The following is an 11,539-nucleotide window of genomic DNA, read 5'->3' as shown; positions in this document are numbered from 1 at the left end:
GAAGGATTTCGGAACAAGAGAGCAAGACTGAAAAAAAAAGGTAAAGAAGGTCAGCTCAATCCTGGGCCCTGGGGGTGGAGGCTGACTGGAGAATTAAGGCCAATCTGTCGTCTCTGACGGACAATTTTCGAGTTGGCACTTTTTACAATATTCTATTTATATATGTTTGCAATGTTTACACTGTACAGTTTCCTGTATTGCTGCTGTGACTCTGAATTTCCCTTTGGGGATTGAGAAGTATTTTCCACTCATTTCTATTCTATTCTATTAGCTAATAGACAAAAGTAAGCGAGGACAAGCAAAAAGGAACACATCCAAGTATTTCAAGATTTCTTTTTTATTTCAAAACAGCAAAATTAACAAGTTTCCTATAAGAATTCTCCTTTTTAAGTCTGTTTATTAAAAAAACTTTTTCAAACCTGTACTATTGCTCTTGATGCAGTTAGAAAACAATTCATCTGAAAATTGATATTTCAAGAAAAAAAATCTGAACTGCATGCAAAGACCATGTGACATAGATTTATTTCTTCAGAAAGATATGAAGCTAATAAACAATTTTAAATTTTACCTGAAGGCTTTTATTGTGAAAGCAGGGAACGATGATGTGTCTTATTAATTTATCTGTGCCAAGACTGTTCTTTTCTTGACTGTGCTGGCTTTTGAACACAGAAACACATTCTGACGATTTTCTCCTCGTTCTTGCCTGGTCACTTCTTAGGAGGAAGCTGAAAGAGAGGAGGACATGTGGCTGTGGCAGAAAAGAACATATGGCATCTGCTCTAGTGGAAAACCTAATACAGGGTAGAGTATTGGCACCCCTCGCCTCACTAGCATTAACATGCTGTCAGAGTTGTTCTGGCAGAACACTAAGTGGAGCACACTTGTCCAGCACGGTTCCCAGGAGTGCTGCAGAGTGTCCCTTCCCACTCCCCATCAACTCTGGACCATGTTTTCACTGCTGTTGTAGAGAAGTAAGAAAAGAAACATGCTGGGAATCTGTTCGTCAGATCACCAGCCAAACATTCAACAAGGAGCACCAGTCCTGTTAACTGAAAACGTACATAAAAACAGGAACTAGGAGGAAATTCAAACAACTGGAGTTAAAGTGAGTAACTGGTAACATTAAATGAATAGATACTATTTTAATACAAAATTACATTTAACATCACAACCTGAGAATTTCTGGAATTAGATGTTGCCTGTTCTGACTGTTCACTTTGTTAAAAATAAAGTTAAAAAGTCAATCTGGTAGGAGGTCTTTTCAGTGAGTCTTGAAGTGTGATGACATGTAATACGGTGCTTTACAGAGTGTTGAAATGAGCAAGACAGTTGAAGGTTACATGGCTGCTCTTTGACTATCTCTTCTTCTAATTATGCATTTCCAGGGTTACAGACATCCTACAACCTTGTGACTCTAAGAACACAGCACTTTTTTTAATCACTGCTTGACCCAAGGTGACACAGTGAGTGTGTGTAATGAGTGTGTGTGTTTCTAAATGTTATTGTACGGTAATTACTGTGGTACACTTCTCAGTATTTTGTTGTGTAAGGGAGCTAATGAGAGATGGAGTAAGACATGTGTTTATGTACTTGGCCAAAGAAGGCAATCTTTATTCTGATTTGAATTTTGGTTCACATGCTTTTACGTTATGTATGTAAAGTTCATGGTGCATAATCACACAAATGTTCCTGAATCATTGAATCACTTCAATGATGAACAAAGTATGGGCTGTGACTATTCTGTGGTCCAAAACAGGTCATGGGTTTGTTGTTGTTGTTGTTGTTGTTGTTGTTGTTTTTGTTGTTGTTTAGTTAGTGTTCCTGTGGGCAGGCAGTAATAATAACACCACACAGTTCAATCACTTCTTCACTCAATTTCGAACTTTTGCTAAGGGTCAACTACTCACACCCAAGTGATGACTGGGAATTATCAACATCCCGAATACCTTGACCTGAACTGTTGCTGCCAACTGCTGGCTAGCAGTGTGTAATACACATGTGTCTGGGCCATATACAGTGTAACAAATGTAAGTTGTGTTCTTGAGGTCCCCCATTTGTGCCAGATTGGAAATGCCAAACTCAACCTAACTTCATCAAGTTGGGTTAGGGCAAATAGGCAGGCATGTAGCCTCCCTGTAGACAGCTACAGCGTGCCCACTTGCCCTTAAATAAGCAAAATCCATACGTTTAATAACATGATATGAAAAATGTATCCCTCTGTAAAGTATGTGCTGGTAAAGAAATCAGATACTCAGTTCAAAACCATTTGTGTTTTTTTTATAACAAGGTATACAAATGCTTGGTTTTATTTTACTTTTTTATTCATTTGTTTGTTAGTTTTTTAAATCGTATGTGTGGTATGGTAGTATGTATGTGGTCTCAAGTTCTTAATAACTGCAGTTTTAGATACTGATGTATGAACTGAACATTTTTTTTAGACTAGAGGTTGCCGCCTGACTATGACTCTAAATGCTTTATTCTGAGACGTAACTCTCTTGTTGCTATCTGCTGACTGCAACTTATGACAAGTCATTTGAGACCTGAGATCAATACGCTGCATGTGACCAATCAGTGACTTTGAACACATAAAATGTCTTCGTTCTATTTTGCAGCCTATTCATTTTGCTTCCTTGCTGAAAAGTATACCACATTGTATTTAGAAAAAATAAAGTATTTTTCATGTTTATTTTCAAAAGTTATTTTGTTTCAGTTACAGTCAACTCCTACCGAAGGACAGTGACACATTTGAGATGATACATACAACATATAAGCAATGCTAATGCTTCAAACATTAAGGAAACACTCACACCAGAGGGATTCAAACCAGGGTCTAATTTATGACAGTTGAGATTTTTTTTTTTTTTTTTTTTGGATCAGTTAATTCTACCGATTTACCAACCAAGCTCATTTTATAACTCTTTGTCCAAAGCCACCTGACTGCTGCTTTATCTCTGAAAAATCCTGAGAGAAGGTGGTGATGATCAGTTACATAGAGAAAATGATAGGTCACATCATTTCCTCCCTGTAACCCTGGAGCTCCATCAGTCAGGGTGTTTTTTTCTAATAAACGGTGCAGGCCCGAGGCATTGCATAGAGGTGATAAACTGTATACTACAGCAAGAACTTTGGCTGGTTTTTGTGGACACTTCAGTTTGTATTAAGAAGACTTTTTCACAGTCAGTGTTCACCATTTGAATTCAGTGCTGCAGCTCTGTATTCAAGTCAACGATTACTGCCATCCTATGCAAAGCAGCAGTCTGTTTTTAGAGTTATAGAGTTTTGATGGAGTAGTCCTTTGAGGAAAGCCAGATTCTAACAGCATGAATGACATGAATAATAGTATAAATGACAGCCAGGTTAAAATAGTGGAGTAAAGCGTGGCAGAGACATCCACAGCAGAGATTAGCGCTACTGCTTGAGTCTAAAAATCCATGGTGATGTCAGCATGAGTGGCTGTAAATATAAAACGCTTTAACAGTTTGCTGATGCTGCTTTGCTTTGGACCTTTTAACCCCCCACAATGGCTGAATGATGCAGCTCCCTAGGAAACAAATTTCATCTCTGCTTGTCATTATCACATTAACTCTGCATCAGCTGTCAACAAAGGGCCAAAGCACGCGCACACACACACACACACACACACACACACACACACACACACACACACACACACACACACTGAAACACACACATACTCATACTCACATTGCCTTTCTTCTCCTTGACTAATCTCCAAACAAAGCTGAGAATGTTAGCCTCTAAAATCCTTTCACTTTGAATTTTGTTGAAAAAAATCCCTGGAGGAGAATAAAGAAGGACGATGCAGGCAAAGAAAGAGATGAGGAGACGAACGCCGGCCAACTCCTGCGGAGACCTCTTTGATAGATGCAGAGTTCTTCCAAGAGGGAGTTTGCTTCATTTGCAAATCTCTGCGCACTGGCTGTGTGCATTTTGTATAAACATGCATGACTCATGATGTGTACTGTATAAATACAGTAAATGCAAACACTGAGCCCGTGCAGGGCTTTGTATCCTGCATGCATCCTCTTCACAAATAACAGCTTTCCTGCTTTATTTTCATTTCTCGATTCACGCATTTCTGGTGCCGTCCTCATTATCCTCATTAAAACTGGAGTTCCCATTGTGAAATCTGTCTTGTATCCCTAAAAAGAGCCATTTCATTACCTTGATGTTTTACAATACCCCAAATCAGGCTTACTGGAATCCCAACGCTAATAAGATTAAGTTCTACTTCTTTTTTCTGTTCAAAAAAGTGCAGAAAGTGGGAGTGTGTGCTGCTCTTTTGCTAAACTGACAAAAGCAGGGGAGTCCTGGTTCTACTCTTTCTGCATGAGAGAGAATTTAAGTCATTAGATCGCTGTACTTTGGGGACAGACTTAAAAGAATAGAGCACAAACAGGCAGAGCTGCATATTTGATTACAGCCTCTATAGTCTGCTCTACCAAGCATCACAGAGGAGAGGAGAAAACAGAAGAAAAGAAAACCAACAGCGTTAATTAGAGGAAGAAAAACAGACATAAGAGTAGTTAAAGAATGAGGGAATATGCATAAGGTGGGTAAAAAACAGCAATAGAGTTGGAGGAATGACGGAGCCTTACAGGGTTCTGCGTGAGTTAGAAGAGGCGCAGGCGGGTTCGCTTCAATGTAACTTTATTTGCTCATTTTCTGTGTCATCATGTCTTCAACTCTGACTGCTTGAGCCCAGCTGGACTAAAAAGGTGTCAAACATCCACAAAGAAGATTATCACAGTATATCATCCCATTGCTATTATATCACTGTGACTGTGTTGTACAAACATCATAAACTACTTGTCTTATTATGTAACTTGTCAGGTGTTCTCTTGAATTACCCTTTTGCCACAACAAATCCTGCTTGTTCGGCAAGGTTTGTAAATCTGTCACTGACAGAAAGTCACAAGTTTTTAAGCTTAAATTGGGACAGCACAGAACACACACACCTAATATGAATGAGCATTAAGGATTATCTCAGCTTACCGTGGAAGACGTAGGCTAAAGACAAGACAGATAGTGTGTGTGACAGTAGTGGCATGCGCAAGTCTTATCACGGAGGTGTCAGGACACTTAATGAGGCTGACGACATGCAAGTCAACAAAGACACATGAAAAAACATAAATAGTGCAAAGATGGATGATTTGTTCTTACAGCTAATTGAGCTTATGTGTTATGTAAACAACCTCCTGGTGGCGACTTTAACTTCCCCAATTTGCATGTATAGCATGATGAACTAGAAAAGCACTCAGAGAGCACAGACCTCCACCAAGCATATTGTGATTCTCACGCAGCACTTAAGTCATACTTTAATGTTATACTCCCTTTCAGCAGACTGTCTGCTACAATATGGTGTTAGTTGCAGGTTTGTACGATAGTTTGTTACCTGACAGTGTTGAAAATTATAATGACCCAGTATATATTTCATATTCTGGATCTTAGTATCCAGATTATTGGCAGGATCTAGATCGTACTTTTACATCTGTCAGAAATCATCGTGACCTTCTCTTGTATTCTTTTGCAAAGTGACCCGACCATTTATCTTGGAGTTATCTACACATATGGTGAAAACGACCCTATCTCACAATGATAAAGAATTCTTCAAGAGAGTCCTGGATCCAGATAGTGATCTAAGGGATGCGATGTGAGCCATGTACTTTTGCCTTATCCTATTTTTAGCATTTCCTGAAAATTTCATCAAGATCTGTTTGTTAGTTGCTCAGTTATGTTTTTCATAGACAAACAAACAAACAGACAGACAGACAGACAGACAGACAGACAGACAGACGGATGGACAAACTCTCCCAAAAACATAACCTCCTTGGTGGAGGTAATTAAAAGGAATGAAGTTTTGATACAGTTAAGAGGGATGCGATCCACGTACGTGGCTGAAAAGCACATTAGCATGGCATGCTGAGAATAAAACACAAACGGTCACAAAAGTGCAAAAGGAAATGAAGACATGCTAAAGGAGTACTTCACCTTCATGAAGAACAGGGGGATCCTTCATCCAAATAGGCAGACAGTCTCCTTCCATCCTCCACCCCCTCTTTTTGGCCTCTTTTAACTCAGTCAGAGGCTTTACTGAAAGTATTGGGTAAATTTATTGAGGATGTTTGCCTTTGATTTGTGTGTTTGTTTGTGTGTGTGTGTGTGTGTGTGTGTGTGTGTGGGTGGGTGGGTGGGTGTGTGTGTGTGTGTGGGTGGGTGGGTGGGTGTGTGTGTGTGTGTTTGAATATAATCTTCCCTCAGAAGTTGCCACAGTGGCAATGGAAGCCATAGACAAGGGCAGAAAAAAGCACCGTTAAGGGGTCCAGATGGGGAGCCTGAGGAGGTATTGATGTGTAACTTCACCCAAAGGCCTCTCACCCAGGTAGGAAGGTGGTACTCCAAGCTCTGGAGTTAACCGCTGTTTGAACTCAGAGAGAGACTAAGTCGATAAATCAGCAGTGGCATCCTCTGTGAAGGAGACTGGCAGCTGTACTCCCCTTCACCTTGACGGATAAATGACGCGGCTCATTGTTATCCTATTGAACAACTTTTCTTTCATCATTTCTTTACCTCTGTTTTTGTTTGGCTTCATTTCTGTCTCTCGCTGTGAACCTCACCTGGACTCTTTATCTCACTCTAATGGATGTTTTCTTATGTAACTTTTTCTGTCTCTCTCTTTAACCTCCATACCATCACATTTCTTCGATCCTGCTTTTTGTCTATTGGAGTCCTCTCATTCTTTGGTTATGTGAGGACAGGGTACAACTTCATGTCTCAGGCCACTAGAGGACTTTTAGAAGTCAACAAAAGAGAAACTGACATGGGTTCCTACACACACACACACACACACAGACACACACACACCAGTGTTAAGCTCTTAAAGTCCCCACAAAGAGCTTCACTCCCACAAGGCAAGACGCCATAGTGTGAAAAACAAAGAGGTGGAATGTTTTCTCTCCATCCTCCCCTTTCCTTCCCCTCCTCTCCTCTCCTCCTCCCACTGTAGTCCTCAGTAGCTCTCTGCAGTGGAGTACAAACATGTAGAGTGATCAAAGAGACCGGGGTGTCAGAAGCTGGGGACAAGACGGACGTGTGTGGAGACAAGATGAGAGAGAGCAGCAGGAAGAGAGAGCTGTCAGTCAAACATTCAGTTATGCTTGGTGGAAGCTTGTACCCCAGTGGCATGACAGGGGACTTCTAAGCTCACCTGGAGCACCATGAGTGGGCCACCATCATACCTCCTGCTTGGTTGTTATTGGCTGGGTGTCTTTGAGCCTGATGAAAAAATTTGAACACATCATCTCTTTAGTTATCAATCTATTAATGAGAAAATTTTCAACTGGAGCCTTCTGTTATAACATCTAAAAATAAAAATGGTAATAACTGAATACTTGACAGACAGTCTGTTGTTCAGTTATTCCTGTATGAAGGAAAAAAAGATTGAGGAATGCAAAGAGCTTTTTTAAGATTGGAAAAAAAAAGTTTCCAGAGAAGTAGAAAAAGTAGATTTATTTATATAAATGTGTTTTTTAAATCAAAGTACAGCTCTGTGAATCATGGAGTCACAGCATCCTCTTCTGGTTCCAGAGGGAAGTACATTAACACGTTTACTTGTAATACTGCTATGTGTGGGCGTTTTCTGCATGAGGAGATAAACACATAGGTCTTCGAGGAGTTGACAGTATCATTTGGTAATTCATTATAGAGGATCCTTATTTTGTGACTTCAGACAAGAAAGAGACATTTAACCCTGAACATTTTTTTCCTATTGTAAATAATGTATCAGCTTTTGCATGTTTTATTTGATGATGTGTTTAAGTCTGAAATGTAACAACAACCCAAAATGTAACAAGTTGTTTGCAAAAAATAAATAAATAAATAAATAATAGGGTTTCATTACAGTTTTATTTTTACATTTTGGGCTCAGCACCTTTGTTACATTTTGTGTTGTTACATTTTGGGCTCTAACATGATGGCTTCATATTTTGTTCATACAGTACATTGCAATACAGACCATCTTTGGCGTGTTTTTGCCTGGTATTGCTCTACATTTTCTTCTCCTCCTGCCACAGCAAGGAAGTCTCTGTCAGAAATGCAATCTCAATATCTGTAAGTAACCAGCCCAACTACTGATGGATGTCAAATATCTGTTAGTTAAAGAGGGGGTATCATGCTTTTCCATTTTTTTTAAGTCACACATAGATATTAACTAACAGTGTTGGATGTCCATACTAAACTTGTGTAAACTTTCAAACTGCTCCATAAATAGTAGAAATCCCTCAATATGTCTGTAAATTGCTCAAAATGGTACAATAACAAGAGGTCTTTACAAGACTTTCTGAAATGAAGTCAATGCATTAAGATGTCCTAACTGGCTCATGACTCATTGGAGGGCTGGCCTCAAACAAAAAAGGACTGTCAATGTCTCTGCTGGACTCCAGAGATCTTAAATGTTTCAGAGGTTGAAATAAATCTTTTCTAAAATAAAATATATGGACAAAAAGAGAAAAGTTTTTTTTTTTTTTTTTTTTTTTTTAGCTGTAAATCACGTAAAGCCACTGCAGAAAAGCACAACACCCACTCTTTAATCTGTGTGGATAATAACTTCTTGTTTGCATGTATGGACTTCAGGGTTAGTCGCTGCTTGTCAGTATAATAGGAATGACAACAAGGTTTAAGTTACAAATCCAACACTGCAAAAACTTGGCAGAAAAAAAATCACCTTAAATTGTTTTTTGTTGTTTATGTTTGTTTGTTTTGCTACAGAAGAGTGGTATAATGTGTTGTGACTCATTTACTTTCCATACTAACTGAGAACCTTAGAATTGAAATGAGACCGTTCACTGTTCTTAACTCATACACTGACTATGTTACTGTTTGTATCTAAAATTTAAGACTACGTCAGATGGGACTCACTCATGATTCAGTCCCACTTCCAAAATCATTGCAAATCATTTATGTCCAGCTTTTGTTTGGAATTAGAGCAAAGACAGTGTATGAAACTGATGATACTGAAAAGTATGTTCATTCAAAATCTATGCTCATTTTAAGTTAGATGCCAACATTTCATTTGAAACAGATGGGACAGGGACAGCAAAACACTAAAAAGTTATCTAATGCGAAAAAAGAAGAAGAAAAGTACAAATGGACAAAAGGGCATTCCAAAGAGGCAGAACGTTACCATCAGAGGCTAGGTGAGAAAATACTTCACTGATTCCAGAATAATGCATCTGAATGTGAGAGAAATCATTGACAGATTTCAAGAATCTGGAGAAATCTATGTCTAAAAAAAAATCAAATCAGCTGTTATTTAAAATGTGCTGATATCCAGATAATGTCTTTTAAAAAGGGGAGGTGATCCAACACAATGGTTAACATACACCTGTCTCACCCGTTTTATAACATGTCACACTGATTGCATCAAATTTTAAATAAGCATCAAGTTTTTAGTTTCAACCAAATATAGAGTGAAGGGTTTTGGGACACATTAAAACCTGTTGAAAATCTTTCACCAAGTTGTCTCTTATGAAAATTGGGGTTGTATTTTAAACATGTTTACTTATTACATTTGATTTTAATAGTTAGAGACATCAACATGTCCTTCAAACTTTGACGAACACGACAAATGTAACTTGAGCACAACTGGAGACAGAAAAACTAAAAGGTGAAGACAGAACAACTAGTGTCCTCTACAGGTGTAGCCCTTCAGTACCTCTGCACACCATAGGATGGTGCCAAAACAAACCGCAAGAAGTACACCACCCTTCTAAACTAATTTGTTTATCACATTATGTAATCTTCTCATAACCCACAAAATATTCAACTTTCTACTTCAGGCTGTGGCCTGCAGTCAGCACCACCTTCCAGTTTTTTGTGCAAAACCTTGATTTGAAAATAATGTCATTAATGGCCAAAGCTAGAAAGCGTTGTTTGACATATCAATTTACCTTCAGATACTGTTTCATTCAAAATCTTAACTTTCAGGTTCATGCATGTAGACTAAGTTTACACAGTTTGTTGTAAAAACTTGTTTTATCATGATTCTTTAAACTTGACTGTGCTGTGGGTTGAATAGAAGAGAATACCCTCAGAGGTACCAAGAAGTACAGTATAGAGTCAAGGATAGTCTGATGATCTCAAGATAGACAACCAGTGTAACTTTTGGACACCTTTCACAGTCATTCTGACCATTAGAAAACTCAAAAACAATATCTGCTGGTCCCACTTTTCAAAAATATGCAAACTATTTCAGACAGTAATGAAGAAAACTCATTATTTCTCAAGTTAAGCCAATTCAGCCTGTAATATTGCTGATTATGGCTTCTCCTATCCACTGTCAGGAAAGATGAATAAAAACCCATCTTATCAAACTTGTCAAGCCAAGGCCTTATCTGACGGAGACTTCTTTTGCGCTGCATTTTTTCTGATCTACAAATTATTGGAACACATAATTAAGTGTGTATTAATCAATGATGTCTGGAGATGTGCACTAAACCTTATCTTATTGATAAACTTCATTTGATGTGCAATTTCATTATAAAAGTTTGAGTATGTTAGGGAGGTTATCACTATGATAGCAGGCTGATTATCCTGGCCCATAGCTGAAAGCAGATACAAGTAGATATGAAAATCAGTTAATTAAGGTTTTAAACTAAGAGAAGCAATCTTATTATGTCATGGTGTTGACAGTTAATCAAAAAACAAAACAACTTATCCATGCTTCCAATAAAGACTTTAATTTGCTGAGATTGATTTTTCAAAGTTAAGATTATCTTAAAATGTCCCTTCTACCATAACTGAGAATTTATGTGTCTTCAGCGTCAAACGTACCTCAGGTACCCGGGCACCTCTCTTACCCCAGGTTCATTTATAAAATCAGCAACAGTCAGTACAATGACTTACTTCTGTGTGATGTTCCTGCTTCCCAGACACAATGTGGAGTTCTTTACATTAGCAGTCCCTCGCCCTGTAGGGGGGAGAGGGAAAGAACAGTTCTTGTGTTATTTTATTGATTTGCCTTACTTAAATAAGATTTGCTGTGGGTTGTTTAATTTTAGAGTTTCTTTCAAGACTGCGTTTTGTGGCTGTAAACAAAAGCATATAATCAATCAATATTGAACGCTGGGTACTTAGACTCTCCACTAAGAATAATATTCATTAGTCAAGGCGGCTTTTGTTTTGTTTGAGCGCGAGCCAAGCTTTTCTCACTGAGGGATGGCGTTCAGCACCACGGATAGAAACAAACTCCCAGGGTGAATTCAAAAGAAAAATAAGTTTTCTGAATAACCAGGATAATGAAAGAAAAACTGATCAATGACACAATGCAATCAACACATCACAATGAAGTCATGTCTTTTGGGTTCCATCAGTGTGGATGAAACAGTCATTGTTTCACACTGTTTAAAGTAGCTATGGCAGAGATTGCATCTTATGTTTTGGGTTATTATCTTGCTGTAGGATGAAACCCTGATCAACTAGGTGAATACTGTGTGATGTTGGAGGAGGAAGTTCATTGGTC

The 11,539-nt window shown here is 38.5% G+C and overlaps 1 long non-coding RNA gene across 1 annotated transcript in view; it reads right to left on the bottom strand.

The window, feature by feature from the left end:
- Positions 1-385: 385 nt before the first annotated feature.
- LOC141798311 (uncharacterized) overlaps positions 386-11,539 on the bottom strand; it is a 32,257-nt gene continuing 21,103 nt past the window's right edge. The window contains exons 3-5 of the long non-coding RNA XR_012599141.1: positions 10,924-10,987; positions 7,229-7,296; positions 386-7,094 (exon numbers count right to left, since the gene is read on the bottom strand). This is a non-coding gene — a long non-coding RNA (uncharacterized LOC141798311). The remainder of the gene's footprint in view (positions 7,095-7,228; positions 7,297-10,923; positions 10,988-11,539) is intronic.

This window comes from Halichoeres trimaculatus, unplaced genomic scaffold (genome assembly GCF_033239565.1).
Source record: "Halichoeres trimaculatus isolate MK-OKI-2021-1 unplaced genomic scaffold, fHalTri1.1 fHalTri1_scaffold_9, whole genome shotgun sequence".
NCBI classification, from domain to species: Eukaryota; Metazoa; Chordata; class Actinopteri; order Labriformes; family Labridae; genus Halichoeres; species Halichoeres trimaculatus.
Note: the sequence above shows the minus strand (reverse complement) of the source record. Positions and strands in the feature narration are given on the sequence as shown.